The sequence below is a fragment of the Perognathus longimembris genome, chromosome 21 (assembly GCF_023159225.1).
Source record: "Perognathus longimembris pacificus isolate PPM17 chromosome 21, ASM2315922v1, whole genome shotgun sequence".
Lineage (NCBI taxonomy): Eukaryota > Metazoa > Chordata > Mammalia > Rodentia > Heteromyidae > Perognathus > Perognathus longimembris.
The window spans coordinates 39,229,743-39,248,199 of NC_063181.1; positions in this window are offsets into that span (position 1 = coordinate 39,229,743).

Consider the following 18,457-nt stretch of genomic DNA (forward strand, 5'->3'; position numbering starts at 1 on the left):
CCCCATGCCCACGGATCCCACCCCCCCCCACCGCCCGCGGGTCCTCGCGGGGCTCCCCGTCCCCCCCTCCCCCGAGTGCTGCAATGCGAGGACCGACGCCCGGCGAGGCGGCTGCGGGGCCCGGGGGGGGGGGGGGCGGCGATGGGCCCGGGTGGGGGGGGGGGCGGCGCGGCCGCGCTCGAGCCCCGCCGGCGGGGGACCTGTGAGCGGGCGCTGGCTGCCCAGTCGCCCGGTGAGGAGGCAGACGTCGGGGGAGGACGCGGGGCCCGAGGGGGCCGAGGCGCGGAAAAGTTTTCCGGTGAACTAACTAACCGGCTGCTTGACAGCCCGAAGGAGCAACATGTTCATAAAAGACACGCAGCAATTAAAATAACTTTATAACACGCCTTCTTCTTCCCGAGGCGCCCGTGCGCACGCGCGCGCACTCCCCCCCCCCCCCCCCCCCACACACACACAGGGCTCATCAGGATTTCAGGACAGGAGCGGCACCCCCGGTAGAAGTCGTTTGAGTAACATACTTGCTCTGTGGGGCTTATTTTGTATCAAGTTTGAGGCACTTTGTCAACTAACGTGGGTTTAAAGGAAATTTAAAAAAATAAAAATAAAAAGGAAAGAAGTTCTTCTGGCTTAGGGATAAAAAGATCTCGGGCATCTCACTGCAAGTTGAATTTGATGCCACCTGAATAGCACACCCTAATTCCACTCCAGGTGTGGCCTCCCGCTTCCAACCGGTTCTGCCAAATTTAAGGGGTTAAAAAAATAATAAATAAAAGAATCCATCACAACCAGAGATAGTCTTCGAGAGCCATACCATTCAAGAGAAAGGAAACACATTTAATAAGTGTTTCAAGGCAGATATTTTCCTGCTCCTTCGGGGTGAAAAGCATATTCCAGGACCTTATAAAGATGAGTTAAAATTGTCCAATGGACAAGAGATCTATACTGAATAGCAAACTTTTTTTTTTAAATCACCCCAACTTTTTCACATCTTTACTCTGGAATTGGACACATAATTGTTTCTTGAAGGTATGACATGAGATTTCCTAATTTATGTAAAAGTAAGGGTATTATAAACCCTAAAGACTTTTGTTCTTGGCACCCTCTAGTTGGTAGGAAAAGAGTGTTTCATTCTCACACCATCTGGTGTGGAAGGGCAGAATCTGGGTACTCACTGACATTTCCCACATGTGGGGATCCCTACCTCTTAGGCTCTGATGGATGGCTTGCTAGGAGAAAAATAACCCACATAGGAGCAAAGTAGTGTCGCACTGGCCTTCAATTTGTGTTCTCTTGAACCCTGGTACTCTCAGCAATTTATTGAAAAATCTGACATCCAATCCAACTAGTGTCTCTATTTTTCTTTGACTTGACCTCATATATTTATAAATCTTGACATTTTTTGAAGCAACTGTAGCCTAGATCACTTTTTCCCTTCCTCTCCACCTTCCAGGACTTTTAACAATTATCTCTCACTGTGTAACAAACCACTCCAACATCTGGTTGTTTCTGTTCATTTAGCTTGTGATGGTTGGCAATTAGGAGTGCGCTCAGCCCGGAGCCTCTGCTGGGGGTTGGGGCTCACTGCCCTCAATGCCCTGAGCTGAGACAACTCACCTCATCAAGGAGGTAGTCCCGTCCTTCAGCGAGCTCAACCTGGACTTGTTTGAAGTAGCTTTAAAGTGTTCCAAGAAAGTGGTCTGAAACAAAAAAAAAGGGCCCAGGGTCAGAATTAGCATCTCCTCCCATTAAGATCACATTTATAAGGCCATGTCAGTTTCCAAGGGTAGAGCAATGAACTCAGTTCTTCCTGGGAGGGTTGAAAAAAAAAAAAAAAGGCAAGGTGGGCAGAGATACAGAAAGCGGAACCCAGACCATGTATGCAAATTATCAGCCCACCACCAATTTAGGCATCCTTTCAGAACTCCTTGACCCATGAAGCATTTTTAAGAAAGGATATTACTATGTAACCCAGATTTGCCTTGAATTCCTGGTGTCCCCGCCTCAGACTCCCAAGTGCTGAGATTACAGCTATGCACCACTGTACCTGCCTTTGAAACCCTGGAGGCCACCACACCCCTAAGGCTTTCCGTCTGCACTCGCTGTCAGTATGATGCCTCCTCACTGTGGATCCTGTTGCTTTCTTTTTTTTTTTGGCCAGTCCTGGGCTTGGACTCAGGGCCTGAGCACTGTCCCTGGCTTCTTCCCACTCAAGGCTAGCACTCTGCCACCTGAGCCACAGCGCCCCTGCTGGCCGTTTTCTATATATGTGGTGCTGGGGAATCGAACCGAGAGCTTCATGTGCAGGAGGCAAGCGCTCTTGCCACTAGGCCATATCCCCAGCCCCCTGTTGCTTTCTTGAACTCAAAAGTTTCAGAAGATTTCCTGCAATCTCTTTAAATAAGTTGTAAGCTCGTTAGGAAGCCGAGACCATGCGTGCGCGCTTCCCATCTTAACTCAGTTATAGGTGCGTATTAAGCACTCAATAAATGTCAGCTAATTAATCATGACTGATGTGGTAATGTGCTTACCACACACCACCCCAACACTGTCACAGAGAGATGAAATTCCAGGCAATAAAAACAACAGTAAAACATTAGAGCGCTGCCTTGAGGAGCCATTACATGCATAGATAGCCCCTCTTAGTATTTTACTAAGCATTTTATCATTTTATCTATGATCAAACGTAAGCTGATTCTCTGAAAAGGCACTTTCCTCCCACATCCTCCCCTACTCCTCTCTGCTAAGTTATTAAGGGATAATTTGTATGAGTATTTTTGGTGCAAAGGCACACCTTCTTAGAATAGTTTGCACAAGTATTTTATTTCAGTTCTTGTAAGAGAGGCTTCATTGCCAGGTACCTCTAGGAAGAGATATTACCCATTTTTGTCCTTTGGATCTACTATAATTACCACATATTTGAGAAAAATGTATGAATAATTATTCACTGTAATGAAATGCTGCTCAGAAAATGAGCTCCTTACTTTAGCAATATCATTGTTTTATTTGTTCACGTTTATGATTCGGAGGATGGAACACAGGACCTCATGCATTTTGGACAAGTACCGCGTACCTCGGAGCTGCAGCCCCAGACGGTCTCAGCATTTTCGAAGAGGGTGAAGGGAGCTTATTCTTGGAAACACTGTAAAACCAAGTGTTCAACATCAGAATCAAGTGTGCATCTAAATACATTGTCCACGGGCCTTCAGTAAGGAGCTAAAAGTATGCGCGTCTAACAAATTCCCTGAGATAGTGCTATAGTGCTGGTGGAGAGACTGCACCTTGAAAACCACCGTCCAAAACACGACATTTATGATCTTCAATATCTATTGCATAATACCTGAAAACATGTAGATAAATGTAGGCATTTTATTTGAACACTAAGTATTCCTTCCATCATGATTTTCCCATCTTAATATTAATAAGGCAGTGTAGGTTTACTTCCTTGTTTGTTAGGGAGATGATGCTACTTAACATATAGTTTAACATATATGTATGTATGTACATATGTGTATATGTGTATTTATGTTGTCTGTGTATATATATATATATATATACATATATATTGCAGTTCATAAAGCATGGGTGACCTCCAAACCATAGTAAAAGTATGAGCTTCCTTGGAGATTAGCTGGCTTCTGGGGTCAAAAAAAAGTTAGAAATAAAAGGAAAAGAGGGAATCAAAGCAGTTGCCATCTTTTTTTGGTGTTTTTTTTAATATTTTTATTAATTTAATTTATTAATTGAACACAATTTTTTTTGACAAAAATTTTTTGTGCAAAAAGGGTACAGTTATATAGTAGGGCAGTGTGTACATTTCTTGTGATATCTTACGCCCTGTTTTTCTTTCCCTTCTCTAGGTCAGGTAGACATATATACAATATACAATTTATCAAGAACATATACAGTAGCCACATGGCCAAGCCCAAGAAAATTCGCCTAGGGCTTTAAATGTAATGTCGATATTAGACAATATGTCGACAGTAGACTTATATGAACGTACATACATAGCTTTTGAGCTATTGTATTCTGCTGAGAGGTCCATTTTTGACCTTTTTATGTTGAGTAGTTGTTTAGTTTTAGTTACATACTGTTGGGTCGCTGCCCCAAACCTGTGGGAAATACCATTTGACAAGCAGTTTTTGGTTTCACAGACCTGGTCTCTACTGTCTCTCCATCTCCCTTTGTTAACAGTCATATATCAGGGAGATCATGCCCCTTTGTTTTCTGTGTTCTAGGCTTGTCTCGCTCAACATTATTTGTTCAAGTTCTGACCATTTCCCTGCGAATAACAATATTTCACCATTCCTAATCACTATGTAGTATTCCATTGTGTATAGGTACCATTTTTTTTGGATCCATTCGTCTTTGGAGGGGCATCTGGGTTGTTTCCATATTTTGGCTATTGTGAATTGTGCCGCGATAAACATGGAAGTACAAATGTCTTTTTGATATTTTGGGACTTGCTGTTTAGGATAGATGCCTAGGAGTGGTATGGCTGGGTCATAGGGTAGGTCTATATTGAGCTTTTTGAGAAACCTCCATACTGTTCTCCAAAGTGGTTGTATTAATTTGCACTCCCACCAACAATGGAGAAGGGTTCCTCTTTCCCCGCACCCCCTCCAGCATTTGTTGTTGCCTGAGTTCAGGGTATAGGCCATTCTAACTGGAGTGAGGTGGTATCTCAGGGTTGTTTTTATTATTAGCATTTCCTTTACTACCCGGGATGTTGAACATTTCCTCATATGTTTCTTTGCCATTTTTATTTCTTCTCTTGTGAAGTCTTTCTTTAGCTCTTTTGCCCATTTCCTAATTGGTTTATTGGGCTTGGAGGGGCTTAGTTTTTTGAGTTCTCTGTAGATGACAGATATTAGGCCTTTGTCTGTTGCTGTGCTGGTAAAGATCCTTTCCCATATGGTTGGCTGTCTTTCTGTTTTGGTGGCTATGACCTTAGCTGTGCAGAAACTTTTTAATTTGTAGTAGTCCCATTTGTCGAGTCTCTCCCCTATTTGTTGTGCCCCTGGGACTATATTCAGGAAGTTCCTTCCTGTGCCTATAAGTTCTAGCGTCTTTCCTACTCTGTCCTTCAGTAGTTTCAAGGATTGAGGTCTGATATTGAGGTCCTTGATCCATTTTGAGTTGATCTTAGTGCATGGTGATAGGCTTGGGTCTACTTTGAGTTTTCTGCATATGGCTGCCCAGTTCTCCCAGCACCAGTAGTTGAATAGGCTATGTTTATTCCATTGTATGTCTTTAGCTCCTTTGTCGAATATCAGCTGACTGTAAGAGTGTGGTTTTATTTCTGGATCTTCAATTCTATTCCATTGGTCTTCCGATCTGTTTTTATATCAATACCAGGCTCTTTTTGTTATGATGGCCCTGTAGTAGAGCTTGAAGTCTGGTATTGTGATACCTCCTGCACTGCTTTTTTTGCCTAGAATTGCTTTGGCTATTCTAGGTCTTTTGCTGTTCCATATGAATTTATGGATTGCTTTCTATTTCAGTGAAGAATGTGACTGGGATTTTGATAGGGATTGCATTGAATTTGTATAACAATTTGGCCAATATGGCCATTTTCACTATATTGATTTTGCCTACCCATGAGCATGGGAGGTCTTTCCATCTCCTTGTGTCTTCTTTGATTTCCCTTATTAGATTTTTATAGTTTTCATTAAATAGGTCCATCACGTCCTTGGTTAAGTTGATCCCGAGGTACTTTATTCTTTTTTTGGCTACTGTAAATGGAATTGTTTCCATAATTTCCTTTTCTGTTTGTATAATTGCTGGTGTACAGAAAAGCTGCTGACTTTTGTGGATTGATTTTGTATCCTGCTACTTTGCCAAAATGGTTTATTAGGTTTATTAGGAGTTTGGGGACTGAGTTTTTTGGGTCCTTCAGATATAAGATCATGTCTTTTGCGAACAGGGATAACTTGACTTCTTCCTTGCCGATGTGGATCCCTTTGATGTCCTCCTCTTGTCTTATTGCTATGGCTAGGGATTCCAGCACTATGTTGAAAAGAAGTGGGGAGAGTGGGCATCCTTGTCTTGTTCCTGAGTTTAGAGGGAATGATTTAAGTTTCTCTCCATTTAATATGGTATTAGCAGTTGGTCTGTTGTATATGGCTGTTATTGTTTTGAGGAATGTTCCATCGATTCCTATTCTCTCCAAAGCTTTTAATAAGTATGAATGTTGTATTTTGTCAAAGGCTTTTTGGGCATTGACTGAGATAACAATGTGATTCTTGATTTTAGTTCTGTTTATGTGGTGAATTACATTGATTGATTTACGGATGTTGAACCATCCTTGTGACTGTGGGATGAAGCCTACTTGGTCATGATGTATAATTTTATTGATCAGTTTCTGGATCCTGTTAGCTAATATTTTATTGAGGAGCTTTGCTTCTGTGTTCATTAGTGATATTGGCCTGTAGTTCTCTTTTTTTGTTGGGTCTTTGCCTGGTTTGGGAATGAGTATGATATTAGCTTCATAGAATGAGTTTGGGATTTCTCCCTCTGTTTCTATTTTGCAGAAGAGTTTGAGGAGTATTGGTTTTAGCTCATCACTAAAGGTTTTGTAGAATTCGTTGGTGAATCCATCTGGGCCTGGGCTTTTCTTTGTTGGGAGGTTCTTGATTACCTCCTGTATCTCACTGTAAGTTATTGGTTTATTTAGTTGATTTATTTCTTCTTGGTTCAGTTTGGGCAGTTTATACTTCTCTAAGAATTGATCCATTTCTGTAAAATTATTGTTTTTTAGAGGTTCTGGAAATAGCTCCTTATGATTGTTTGAATATCATGTGTACTTGTAATTTTTCCGGTGGAGTCCCTGATTTTACATATATGAATCTCTTCTCTTCTTTTTTTTGTAAGTCTTGCGAGGGGTCTGTCAATTTTATTTATTTTCTCAAAGAACCAGCTTTTAGTCTTATTTATTTGTTGAATGGTCTTTCTATTTTCAATCAGATTTATCTCTTCTTTAATCTTTGTGATCTCTCTCCTCCTAGTCGTTTTAGATTCTGTCATTTCTTGTTTCTCCAGTTGTTTTAGTTTCATCGTGAGGATATTCACCTGCTCTGCTTCCATTCTTTTAATGTGGGTGCTGAGGGCAATGATCTTGCCCCTCAGTACTGCCTTAGCTGTGTCCCATAGGTTTCTTTGTGATGTATTTTCATTGTCATTGTGGCTTATGAATTCATTGATTTCATCTTTAATTTGGTCTGTGGCCCATGTGTTGGATAACAGTGTGGGGTTTAGCCTCCAAGAATGTGTATAGCCTCTGTGGTAATCGTTGTTATTGAGGGTTACCTTTAATCCACTGTGATCAGATATAATACATGGGATGACGTCAATACGTTTGTATTTGCTGAGGTTCTTTGTGTGGGCTATGACGTGGTCTATTTTGGAGTATGATCCATGTGCTGCTGAGAAGAAGGTGTATTGGGTCTCTGTAGGGTGGAAGATTCTGTATAGATCTATCAGATCCATTTGGGATATGGTGTTACTTAGGTCCTCAGCTCCCTTGCTGATCCTCTGAGTGTTATATCTGTCTCTTGGGGAGAGTGGGGTATTAAAGTCACCCACTATGATTGTGTTTGGGTCTATCTTGCTCTGTAGTTCTGTGAGAATTTGCTTGACATATGTAGGGCCTCTTTTGTTCGGTGAGTATACATTTATCACCGTGATGTCTTGATTCTGGATTTTTTCCTTGTATTAAAATGTAGTGTCCTTCTTTGTCTTTTTGAGTTGATTTTAATGAAAAGTCCAGCTTGTCTGAGATCAGGATGGCTACACCTGCCGTTTTGGTAAGTGCGTTTGCTTGGAAGATCTTGCTCCATCCTTTCATTCGGAGCCTGTTTTTGTCCCTTGCTGTAAGGTGGGTCTCTTGTAGACAACAGATGCCAACTTTTTGTTTGCGGATCCATTCTGCCAGTCTGCTCCTCTTTATCGGAGAGTTTATACCATTTATGTTCAAAGAGATCAAGGATAAGAGTGTTCTTTCTCCTTCCATTTTCTTGTTGGGCTGTTTTTTCCTCTTTTTTTTTTTCCTTGTCTTTAGTGAGCTGCTCTTTCTGTTTCTGTTTCTGTATGTGTGTCCTGTTCGATCTCTGTTGCTTGGGAATTCCCTCTTAGAATTCGCTGTAGGGCTGGTTTTTTATTCACATACTCCTTTAGATCCTCTTTGCTATGGAAAGATCTGGTTTTCCCTTCGAATGTGAACTCCATTTTCGCTGGATATTTAATCCTAGCTTGCATATTGTTGGCCTGTAGAACTTGGATGGTGTTCTTCCACTCACTTCGTGCTTGGTAGGTTTGTGTGGAGAGGTCTGCTGTTATTCGGATCCTCTTCCCATTGTAGAAAATTTCTTTCTTCGTTTTGGCTGCATTTAGAATTTGCTCTTTATTCTTGAGATCTGAAGTCTTGAATATTATGTGCCTTGGGGTGGCTTTTCTGGGGTCTGTCCTGCCAGGTGTCCTATAGGCTTCGGTTACCTGGTTGGGGTCCCTTGTGAGATTGGGGAAGTTTTCTGCAATAACTTTATTGAAAATATGATGAAGCCCTATGATCTGGTATTCAGCTCCTTCTTCTATTCCAATTATGCGCAGATTATATCTCTTGTCTTTGTCCATTAGTTCCTGGATTAGTCTGCCCTGAAGCTTCACCGTTTCTTGGAGTGTGGTAATTTTCTGGTTATTGTCGGCTGCTTCATCGTCCAAGAGAGAGATTCTGGATTCCATATGGTCAATTCTTTGTGCTGTGGATTCAATTGCGGAGTTTATGGATGTCAGGGAGCTATTTATGGTTGTCAGATCAGCTCTGATCGTGGAAATTTCTTCCTTTAAAGAGTTGTATTTTAAATCTATTTTTTCATGCATTTCACTTCTCAGGATGTTAAGGTCTTCTTTAACAGAGGTTTGCATTGTATCCATTTTTGCTTCCATTTCTTTCTTGGCTTCCTGGATGTCCTTCAAGACTTCCACTCTAAACTCCTGGAATTGTTTTCTGATTTCGTTTCTGTCGCTTTCCATCATTTCTGTTAACATGGCCTCATTTGCTTTTTTATTCTCCATCTCCTCTTCAGTCGTGCTGCTTTTTGGAGCTGGCGAGTTGGCTTGCCCTTTGATGAACTGTGTTATATTTCTTTGTGATTTTCGCATCTGGAGATCTGTGGGTGGCTTCCCTGGTTTGGTTTTGTGCTGGTCCGTCAGTGGGAGCCTTGTGTCCTGGTGTCCTGGCTCTGGGTTTGGGTTTGGCTATTGGACCTTGCTTCCCAATGGGTGAGCGTGACCTTCTCGGTTGTTGCTGAGGTGGTCTCTCTCCCTGCACTTGGGGGCCAGTAGGTTCTGTGTCTTTCTCTGAGGGACAGTGTCCTGCCGCTGTGCTGTGCTGACCCTAGCGTGCCCCTGGTGGGGGTTTGCTGGTCGCTGATTCAGCGTGGCATGGAGGCTTATCTCTTCTTTGGTTCTTTTTTCCACTCTGTATCTTGGTCAGAGGAGCTCACCTCTCAGGCAGTTGGCCTTCCTGTGTGGACCACTCCAGGGCCAGTGTTGTTGGGGTACGGCCCACCCACTTGTGTGAAATGCGCCAAACTGAGTGGGCATGGGCCGATGGAGAGCTCTGCCCTCCTGTGCAGGCGCGCCTACCAGAGCGGGCGCTACTGTTGTGGCCCCACCCACCTAATCGGGGTACGCCTACCAGAGCGGGCGCTGTCGCGGGGGGCCCCGCCCACCTGTGCACTGTGCGCCCACTACCACGGGCACTGCCGCTGTGGCCCCATCCACCTGAGTGGGGTACACCTTCTAGAGCGAGCCCCGGGTTGTTGGGTTGTGCTTGCGCCCTCCCGCGAGTCCGCTGTGGGGGGCGGTATGTGTGGGGCCCAGTGGGATCAACTGTCCAGGTGTGGGTTAGCACCCTCAGAATGTGCCTCCGCTGCACAGGTGGGGGCGTGATCAGGCCCAGGTGTCCCTGCTGTGCTGGTATTTCCCCCCAGTGCCTGTGATTTTAGTTGTAAAGGTCCACGAGGTCCAGGCGCCTTGGGTGGGGCTTGCACTGCCGGCCGTCCCCCGACCCCTGTTGGGAAGGGGAGTTGCCATCTTTTTAACCTACACAAGCAGGGAAACAACAAAATTATGCAGGAACTTGGAGCTGAGAGCACACACCTATAATCTTAGCTACTCAGGAGGCTGAGATTTGAGGATTGTAGTCAGAAGACAGCCCAGGGAGGAAAGTCTGTTGAGACTATTATCTCCACTTAACCACCAAACAAAGCCAGACGTGGACCTGTGGCTCAAGTGGTAGCGCACCAGCCTTGAGCCAAAAAGCTAAAGAACAGTGCCCAGGGTCTGAGTTGATGTCAAGCCCCAATATCAGCATAAAAATATTAAAATGCAGGTGACTATATAAGACTAATTTTCTTAATTTAGAAGACTGAAGCACAAGCCCATAGTGCTGTGGTAATCTGAAGAGGATTTCCACTAGCACTTGATGCCTGATGAAATGTTTCTCATCAGTGGCCGTTGAAAGGGCAATAGGAAATCCACAGAGGCCCTGTGATCTACTTCATCATCATTGACCACAAGCTTGCAGGAGGGCACACTTCTAGCCATAAATCATGGAACAACTAGACTGCAGGTCCTGGAGTCCTAGATGTATATTCTCCAAAGAAGCTTTGCATGCACAGCAGCCAACCTTAGAGCAGATCCAGGCTCCCGGATGATTTCAACAAAGTGCGTTAACAACAAGCTGGGCAAACGCAGACCCACAGAGGCGACTCAGGAGACCCAAGGTGACAGAATGTCTCTCTTTACTGAAGAATAGCTAGAACATTAGGAAGAGCAGCTGCCTTATGGGGACTGAGAGCTGCTATGAATTCCATGAGTAACTGGCTCTGATTAGCTCCATAGCTCCATCTGCCCAGCCATTGCCTCCATACATCCATTTGTTTCATCATATTCTTAAAAATAAAAAGCCAGAAAATGTTGAAAAAGGTGACATTAATCAAGATGCACTGTATTCATAAACTACTTTGGTGAATGGCAACTCCTTTGTACAACTATGTAAAGATAATTAAAATATTTTTAGCAGCTAGTACTACGTGGCATACGGAGGAAATAAACATATGAAGGATTCCTGCCTTGAAAGAACTCAGAGTCCATGGCACCAAGTTGTACACGTGGAATGGGATGAAATCCTGTAGATTTCACATAGTTCAGCTCAGGTGGGAGAGAAAGGAAGAGAATCGAAACAAGAGGACTTTCTGAATTTTTTTCCCTATAAGTCATGACCTCTCAGGACTTTGCAGCAAGGATAGAAAGAAGATCTGTTAGTCTCAAGCAGGTTTACTCCCGTAACCCAATAGTTCTTATATAGTGTTATGATTTGGATATGAAGTGTTACAAAGTTAATGGGTGGGAGAGGGCAGGTCCTTGGGTATGGTGTATCTTGTCCTTGGCCCCTCCCCCCCTCTTTCTTCCTTCTTATGCATTGTGAGAATAGCCTGGACCACACATGTCTGTATTATCATGGTGTTCTGCCCCTTCTGGGTCCAGATTCGATCAAGCCAGTGATAACAGACTGAAGCCTCAGAAATTACCCACCAAAATAAACCTTTCCTCCCAGCTAACACAGAAATGAAGAGTCCTTGAATATTTATGATGAGCAATAGACATAAAAGTTAAGAAGAGGCAATGGGCTGGGATCAAATTTCAGTTCTGTTGTTTATAAGCCCTATAACTCTAAGAACACATAGGACTTTTTCTGAGCCGCTTTCCTTATTTGTTAAATGAATGTTCTTCTTCAACTTCATGGGATACTTGTGAGGACTGAATTAACTTAGTATACGTGCAAATACCTGCAATGTTTGTAAGATGGAAACTGGAGAAATGATGCCTTGTGGCCATCCTTCTTCTAATCCAGTATAGGATCAGTGCTTTTTCAAAATGGCCTTCGTGCTGACCCAATAAGGTTCACTTGAATGGCTTTACTGCTGGAAGTTCACTACTTACTGGAGATGCTCATTCCATTATTACACATATCTGACTATTTGAAAGTGCTTGTCCATAACAATCTGTGAGACACTTATTAAAGACCTGGTCATAAAACTGAAAACAGCAATTCTCTGCTGTGCCCTCATTATTAGCAAACTGTTTGTTTAGACTGAGTCATCAGTATCTCTAAGAGCAGAGCAGTCCTGTCTTCCCTGTCTATTTGCATCAATTAATGGCAGTTTTTTAGGGAGAAGGTGTAATTTCTATTATTTTTGTTGGTGCTGTTATTGTCTGCGTGTGTGTGTGTGTGTGTGTGTGTGTGTGTGTGTGAATTTGTGTCTGTTTTCAGGCATGATGAGGAAGCAGAAGGTAGATGGAAAATAGAAAAGTGAATGGCAAAGGTAGTTCAAAATAAGGGTTCAAAATAGGGAGAAAGACCTTGAATAACAGCTGAAGTTCAGGCTGGGTGAAGCTTAAAGGTGCTACCATGCATGTTTCTGTGAAAACTCAGTCAAAATAGTAAAAGCCATATATCCTACAGGAACAACACAGCCATGAGGGTCACTGTGCTTGACCTAGAACTTGGGGATCTGTGTTTTCGTGAAAGCACCTGAAATGAAGAAGAGAACAACAGGTTTGCCTTGCTCATGTGAAGAGGACCCTCTGGTGGGAATTCTCAGGCACTACCAACATTTCGGAATAGCTGGGAAGGGAGATTTCAATTAAAGACTCTGCCTTTATGCCATGTAAGCTAATGAGCTCCAACGACAACCATTGCCTTTTTTGGTACCTTCTTGGAGATATTCAGATATTGCACATTAATATTATTATTATTAACAATATTGCATGGCACAATGAAATAGAGAAGACACTGTTATTATCATTTTGAAAATTGTCAAAGCCAGTTCATGAAATAAATTATTTTTAATTACTTTTCTATTAGCATAAGTGCCTTTCTTGTACCTTACTAGTAAAGCACTACTAGTAGGTACTATTAGACCTAAATATGCTCTTTGGGATTCTAAGCTCATGCAATTGTTATACGTTTCTCCTCAAAAATTGACTTGGAAATCTCAGTGTACATTGATGCTCAGGAATAATGAATATACATTTTATTTTTTTCTGGGAACACAAGGGAGCTTATTGCTGCTATTTATAAAAGCACCAAATCTGAACAAAGAATTGGTGTGATGGTCAAGCTTGTTTTAACATGCATCTGTCTCAGTAGTAAAGTAAACAGTATATTGGCTTTTACCCAGTTATTCTAAAAAGGATTTACTGAGTATTCTTTTTTTTTTTTTTTTTTTTGGTGTTGGGCCTGGGGCTTGAACTCAGGTCCCTGAATTTTTATGCTCAAGGCTAGTGCTCTACCATTTGAGTGTGTGTGTGTGTGTGTGTGTGTGTGTGTGTGTGTGTGTGTGTGTGTGTGTGTTAAGTGAAGATAAGAGCCTCATGGACTTTCCTGCCTGGACTGGCTTGAACAGCAATCCTCAGACCTCAGCCTCCTAAGTAGTAAGGATTACAGGTGTGGGCCACTAGTGGTCAGGTAAATAGTTTTAGAACTTCCTAAGAAATTTTCCTCAGGAATGAATGAAACCTAAGGTAAAACTTAAGAAAAACTTGTAGGAAATTAAATGATCTTATTTATGATCATTTTTCCCTAAACTTTTACACTAATGTACACCCTTGTTGAGCCCAAAGGAAGTCAGTTCATGAATCTCCAGCCTCAGAAGTAGAATCATGATGCTTGATTTTTGACAATTTGACAACTGTCTGGTTATTTTGCCATGGAAGTTCTCTACATCATCCTGCTCCTGGAAGCATTGGGGTCTGCATGACACTTTCAGCCACACAGAGAGAAAACAAATAGACCTTTTGAACCCAAGGAAAATTTTAATCCACCTTACTTCGCACATCTGTTCCCAGGAGAATAAAACACTCCCCATTTTGGAGGCTTCCTTTCCTTTGGTTTTTATAGATTCTTCAGCTTTAGCACAGTCCACACACGCTGATAGGATATTTTAAATTCTTTAGCATAAACATACCTCCATGAAAATAATTACTTTGTGCAAACTACTAAAGTCTCAATATGGAAGAAAGTTTTCCGAGGTCAAAAAGGGCACAGAAGGATAGGACCCTGAAAAACAAGAATATGTTATAAAGAATAGAAGAATGAGAAATGATGGATTTTCTGCCCCATTGGTAAGTTTCAGATCAGTTTCCACTATATTTATTCATGAACGAGTGGAATAAATAAATGTACTATTATCTACTTCTGCTCAGGCTTGCTGACATGGACTGTTAGGAACTTCCCCCGTAGAGTTGTACCTGGAATCCTCATCAGATGTTAGGTGACAAAAGCATCATCAGTATCAGGTTTGAAACCCTTGAGTCTGTAGGTGATAAAAAGAGATCAGAGACATTGACTGCCCTTCCCAGAGTATCGAGCTGACATGTTCAAACAGAGGTTCAGTGCCCGGCATTACTTATGAGCCACAGTAGTTCCACAGAAAACCCTTTTGTGGGCACCACCAAAAAGCTGCTGGCCTATGCTCTTCTTCCCGAAACCACTTCTGGAAATAATGGGGTGCATCATTTTAGGACCTCAGAAAGACTGTGTTCTCAACAGCCAGATTGCCACATTCCCCATTGCATAGGTTTCCCTGGAGGTAAGAGGAGCCCTCCACTAAACCAGCACTCCTAGCTTCCCCTAAAGCTTTTCATTGTTCCCCCAAACAAGCAACAACTTCCTTATAGTTGCCCCTATTTACAGAGTCTGCCATTTTTCCATAGCATTGATCTATCCTAGGCCTGAACTAGTACCAAAACTAAAAAAAAAAAAAAGAGTTAAAGAATTTTGCATCATTTACTCCTATGTCACAGGAGAAGAGATTTGTCCTGGGGTTCAAAGACAATTCCACAATGACAAACCAAAATTATGCAGGTAATCTAAATATAGACATCTCCTAAGACTTAAAGCCTAAATGAAATGATGATGCCTATTCCCAAAGAAGGATAAAGACATTTATTAAGCTATCTATTTGATCATGAAAGATATGTCTCTGGGTGATAAGTTCAAAGAAGATATTATAATGGATATTATAGAGCATTCAATCTCTGAAATGAGACTAATGGGACCTTCCATTGCAGACCCTAAAGATATAGCTGTCATTTATGGCCCGCTCACCAGGGGCCCTTAGACATATGAGTCTGAAGAGTTCTCAGGTGGTTTTCGCTCTAATCTTATTTTTAAATTTAGTAATATTCTCAATTAGAATCTAAATCAGATTATAATATAGGTTGTATTATGAGTGGTAGTATAGCATTAAACACACTTCTATAGCTAACTTTCCTAGGTTCAAATTCAACGCTCACTAGCTATATGACATTAGGTAAATTACTAAACCTCCTTACACTTCAGTTTTATTACCTATACATTACTAGCACAAGCCACTGCCTTTTAGAATTAAAGGAATCAGATCAATGTGCATAGTGCTGTAGAAAAGTGCCTGAGTGCATAGTAGATAATTGGAGTGCTTTTATTCTTATTCTTTGTTTTATTCATTTATTTATTGTTATTGTAAAGGTAATGTAAATAGGAGTTATGTTTATATAAGTCAGATGAACAGTACATTTCTTTTTGAACAGTGTCACCCCTTCCCCTGCTCTCTCCCAGTTTTTCCCTTTCATTCCCACCCACAAGTTGTACAGTTCATTTTCAATATAGTGTCTAATGAGTATCACTGCTGCATTTGCTCTCCCTTTATTCTTATTCTTGAGCACAGTGATTTCTTTGTGTGCATCACAAAGGCCATTAATAAGTGCTTGGATAGATGAGACAATAAATGAAGATCGTATGTTTAAAGATTTCTAACAACCCAGACTACCATTGGTAAAAGTCAATCCTACGAGGCTGAGCCCTGTAATACCGACTCCTCGGGGAGGAGATGCACCTCCTTCTCAGCCCTGTGCTCTGGACACAACTTTCCCAAACAGAAATGAAAACAAACCTAAACCAAACTTCAGTCTCACGTACAATTCTGCTTCTCCCTTAGCACTGCCACAAAATGAAAAGTCACACTTTTCTTTTCCTCCCTTCCCTGGCTTTTCCAGAGTCATGGTAGAAAAAGAAGTTAAAGGAAAAGTATATGTTTTTTTTGGTTTTAGTTTTTTGCTTAAATTATTCTGCATTTTGCTCTCCCCGATTAGCAATGCCTGGCCAGCAGTGGCTCCAAACCCTAGTACCTTAAAATTTCCTTTGATGCTTGGCCTGTTAAATAGTTTCCAAGGCAAGTGAAATGCTCCTTACCATCCCTACTATTAGGTCTCCTCCCATCCTAGCCTGTTACTACAATGTTCTCTGGCCTCAGCAAATAACCTTTGGGGAAAGCCTCTTCCTCTCATAGCTTTCTCTTGGGCCACAGGAAACTCCAGCATTCTCCATGTCAAGTGCTAGAAAGGCAGACCAGTGAACAGTAAAGCCACCATCACAACCATGTTCATTGCAGCACTTTTCACCAGAGCTAAAGTATGGAATCAGCCCAGATGCCTCTCAGTGGACAAATGGATCAAGAAAATGTGATATGTAGATATAGATATAGATATAGATATAGATATAGATATAGATATATACACACACAATAGAATTTTACTCACCCATGAGAAAGAATGATATTGTATCATTGTATCATTTGTAAACAATGGAAAGACCTGGAAAAAATTATGTGAGTGAATTTTAGGTAAAGTGAAGTAAGTCAGGCCCAAATAGACAAAGGATGCATGTTTTCCCTTATATGTGGAGGCTAGATTTAGCTTACAAACTTATAAGTTTATACCATGTCAGGTGATATGCAAGTGTAAGCAAATGTATTAACTGAAACACAGTAGATTTAAGGAAGAAATCAAATAGTATAATTCCTTAGAAAGGCAAAGTCAAAGTTTAACAAAATAAAACACCAGGAAGCAGTTACTCAAAGGGGGGAGTCAAGGTGAAAAGGGTAGATAAATGAAGAGAAGAGGTGGGAAATGCAACCAAGAATCCAATGTATAGCCTACAGAATTAAGAAGAGTGAGGGAAGGGATGGGTAGGGGAAGATAGGGTGAGAATGTTGAAAAAGATGACACTGATCAAGATCTATTGTATTCAGTAACTGTTTCATTAAATGACAAATCCTTTGTACAACTACTTAAAAGTAATTTTTAAAACATACTGGTTCCCTTTGCTCTGTTTCTGTGCAGCTGTAGCAGTCACACTCTGATGTTCAGAATTCTCCAGACAAGAAGTAATGCCCAGCCTCCAGGCACACCCCACACATCAAGAAGCTATTAGGATTGCCAGAACTCCAGCAAATTTCTCTCTGAGGACCACAGTGCCAAGTACCTTCAGAATACCTCAGAATCTTCTGTAGTTTCTCACTATGTCTCAACAACTTCAGTTGGTATAAAGAAGGTGTAGAGGAAGCATCCCACTTCTTTGCCTGGATCAACAGGAAAAGTGGCACAGCCCTGCCCAGTAAGCCAACAGCTCATTATCTTAGTAGCCATAGTGACCTCCACTTCTTTCCTCTCTCTGGACTGAGAGCCAGCATCACGATAATGAGTGAGTAAATAAATGATGGTGATGTAGGACAACACTGGCAATTTGTCTGTATAGTGACAAAGTACCTTATTGTTTATTTAATCATCATTCCAAACATAGATTTGGGGCAGAATCACAAAGACAGCCAGGGAATTATTTGAGATGTTCTATACAGTAAAAAGAAGGGGGCAGCTCAGCAACACAATATGAACAATGAGCCAAACTGGGCATAGTGATATATACCTGGCATTTAGAGGATTCTAGTCTAAAGCCAGCCCCAAGGAAAAGTAGGAGACCTTAGCCAAAAAATAAATAGACTAAAGCAAAAAAAAAAAGGCTAGAGGTGTGGCATAAGTGGTAGAACACTCATCTAGAAAACATGAGGCCCTGAGTTCAAAACCCCAGTACCATCAAAAGAAATGCACCAAGACCAAGATTAGTCAGTCATTCTAGTAAACAGGATTTGAGACTCGAGTCATATATGTCCTTTCAGTTTTAAGTTTTTGAGAAATCTCCAATCTAATTCCTACAGTAGCTATGGTGAATTGCACCGTCACCAGTCCTCACATGAGTTTCCCGCTGTCCACATCCTCGCAAGCTTTTGTTACTTTTGCCTTTTTTGTAGTTGTCAGAGATAGCGGCACGATCTCCATCATGGCAGCCCTATTCATACCAGACAAGATGGAATCAACCTAAATAACCATTAATGAATAATGACACAAAGAAAATACAATGAAATAATACTCAGCTTTTAAAAAGATAAAATCCTGTTATTTGCAACTATATAGGTGAGCCTGGAGGGCATAATGTTTAGTGAAATAACGCAGATGTAGAAAGACAAACCTCATGACCTTACTCACATATGAAATGTACGACATCTGATGCCATAGAAGT